The sequence below is a fragment of the Chenopodium album genome, chromosome 3, assembly GCF_948465745.1.
Source record: "Chenopodium album chromosome 3, dcCheAlbu1.1, whole genome shotgun sequence".
Lineage (NCBI taxonomy): Eukaryota > Viridiplantae > Streptophyta > Magnoliopsida > Caryophyllales > Amaranthaceae > Chenopodium > Chenopodium album.
Window position 1 is genome coordinate 22,522,798 of NC_137836.1, and position 3,104 is coordinate 22,525,901.

General features: G+C 34.8%; 1 non-coding gene across 1 annotated transcript; it reads left to right on the forward strand.

The window, feature by feature from the left end:
• The first annotated feature begins 1,833 nt into the window (after positions 1–1,833).
• LOC145626052 (small nucleolar RNA R71) lies at positions 1,834–1,940 on the forward strand. Its single transcript, XR_014110924.1, has one exon. It is a non-coding gene; the product is annotated as a small nucleolar RNA R71 (small nucleolar RNA).
• Positions 1,941–3,104: the final 1,164 nt, after the last annotated feature.

A 3,104-nucleotide genomic window follows, 5' to 3' on the forward strand; every position in this document is an offset into this window, starting at 1 on the left:
TAGATGTGATGGCAGAGGCTTTCACTCTAAAGTAGGTGCTTGCACGGTAGAGGGAGGAGGAAGAGGATTACCTTTCTCGAGTTTCTCAAATTGATTACCTCTTTTCTTCCATGGAGGGCATGCCTCTAAAGCATTGGTCATTTCCAACACCTCAATATCATCATTATGGGATGTACCTGCACTTGTTAGACACACTTCAAGGGTATCTTTAGAAATAGAATCAATCACTTCTTTATTTAATTCATCAAGCACATCAACTCTAAACACATGGTCAGTAAGAGAAGAATATTTGGCAGATTTAAATAAATTGAATTGCACCTCTTCTTCACCAATTTTAAAAGTTAACTTGCCATTTTTAACATCAATAACAGTACTAGCGGTAGCCAAAAATGGTCTTCCAAGAATAATAGGCACGTCAACATCCTCATCCATATCAAGAATAACGAAATCAACAGGTATAATGAATTTACCAACTTTCATTAGCACATTTTCTACTACACCTAGAGGATATTTAACAGACCTATCAGCAAGTTGCAAAGAAATAGTAGTGCGTTTTAAATCATTTAAACCAAGCTTCTTGTAAATAGACAATGGCATTAGAGACACACTTGCACCTAAGTCACATAAAGCTTTAGAAAAATTAACATCACCAATAGTGCAAGGAATAGAAAAGCTGCCATGATCTTTTAATTTAGGAGGAAGCTTATTCTGAATTACAGCACTACATTCTTCACTCAAAGCATGCAATAGTTTCATAATCTTCCAATTTCCTCTTTTTAGACATGGTTTCTTTAAGAAATTTAGAATATGAAGGAATTTGCATCAATGCATCAGCAAACGGAATATTAACTTGCAATTGCTTAAACATTTTAAGAAATTTTTCAAATTGATGATCCACTTTATTTTGCTTAAGCCTTTGGGGAAAAGGAATGGGAGGTACATAAGGCTTAACAATTAACAGGAATAGGGGTAGGATTAGAACCATCATTGCCTAGTTCAAGTTGCTTTTCAGGTTCAACTTCAGCATTTTCATCAATTACTTCTTTAGCCTTGGCTTGAACAGTTACATCATCAAGGGTTTTACCACTTCTTAAGGTTACAACTTTGCATTGCTCTTTATGGTTAACCTCAGTTTGACTAGGCAGAGTTCCTTGGTTTCTATAATTAATAGCATTAGCCAATTGGCCTAACTGAACTTCCACATTTTTGTTTGAATTAGCTAATTGATCAACCTTATTTTCCAATTTTATGATTCTCTCAGAAGTAGCATTAGCAAGTTTTTCAATAGCCAATTCCCATGAGGGTCTCTCTTGTTATGGTTGTTGTCTCTGAGGGAAACCAGGTGGATTTTGTGGTCTAAGGTTATTAACTTGGTTTCCTTGATCTCTCTAAGAAAAATTACGATGGTTCTTCCAGCCAGGGTTATAAGTATTAGAGTAGGGGTCATTTTGTGATCGATTATAATTATAAACATATTGAGCTTGTTCAAAATTAAGACAATCATTACTCGCATGTGCACCCCCACAATTATCACAAGAGAAATGAGGACTAGAAATAAGACTAACATTACTCATTTTACTGAAAATTTTAGTCAAATTATCAACCTTAGCATTTAACATGTTAATACCATCCACATCATACATCCCTGTACTCTTTTTAGCAACTGATCTTTCACTAGAACAACCATAATTGTTAAAAGCAAGTTCTTCTAATAACTTATTAGCCTCTTCAGTAGTCTTACTCATTAAAGCACCACCTGCTGCAGCATCTATAGTACTTCTAATAGAGTGATTTAAGCCATTATAAAAAGTTTGCACAAGTAGCCAATCAGGTGTTCCATGGCGAGGACATTGGTGTTGCAAATCTTTAAACCTTTCCCAAGACTCATATAATGACTCTAATTCATTTTGAGTTAAACTAGTAATATCATTGCGCAATTTAGCCGTTTTAGCAGGTGGGAAAAATTTATTTAGAAAAGCTTGAGATAAAGAAGTCCAAGTGGTAAAAGGATCAGACGATTTAGAGGACAACCATTTTCTTGCCTTATCTCTAAGTGAAAATGAAAACAACCTAAGTCTAATAGCATCTTCACTTACACCATTTATCTTAATGGTATCACATTTTTCAAGAAATTTAGCTAAATATTCTAATGGACATTCAACAGGTGACCCACCAAACTGATCTTGCTGAACAATATGAATTAACGCAGGCTTAAGTTCAAAATTATTAGCTTGGACAGAAGGTCTTACTATACTTGCAGAGGTTGAACTAACATCGGGCATTGCATACTCCCGTAGCATCTTGGGTGGTGAATCTACCATGTTTTCAGTTTCTGAGAAAAGCGACTCCAAGTTGGGAATGGAAGATTCTTGTTCAGAAATCTGGAGTCTCCTTAACGCGTGCAACGTTCTTACAATTTCTGGATCAAAAGGGATTAAAGAACGATTTGTACGTGGCATACACTAATAAAAATAACAATAAAAAGTAGACTAAAATGCTGTAACTAAACAGAAACTGAAACTCAAAGATAGCAGAATTTTAGACCCGAAACTGAAACTGAAATTTTTTTTTTTCTGTAAACTGCTGCTGTTATTTTCTGTTTTCTGTATTTTGCAGTCTCGAAATAAATTCTGTCTAAAACTGGCAGAAACTAAAATAGAGTCTAAACTAATACGAAAGTTTCTATGGTATGATATTGAATTATTGCCTCCCCGGCAACGGCGCCAAAAACTTGGTCGGGTCTAAATCTACCACAAGTGTACGGGTCAATTACAGTAAATATAGGGTGAGCAAGGTATCGTATCAACAAGGAGGTCTACTGAAGTACCAAATTAAGAAACTAGAATATTATTTAGACGACGAAAATATGAGAAAAGTACTACTAAAACTATAAACGATATGATTAAAGTTGCAAACAAGTATAAGAAATAGTTTTAGGTTTCGGGTTTCGCGAATTACTCTCTACAATGAAATGAAACTAATTGCAGGGTTGAACATATATAATGTAACAATGATCGAATTACCAATAGTATGTAATCTCCTCTTCCAAGGTAGAAAACGTATATTTAAATCAACATTATGCCTACTTTCGTGATCACAACAAT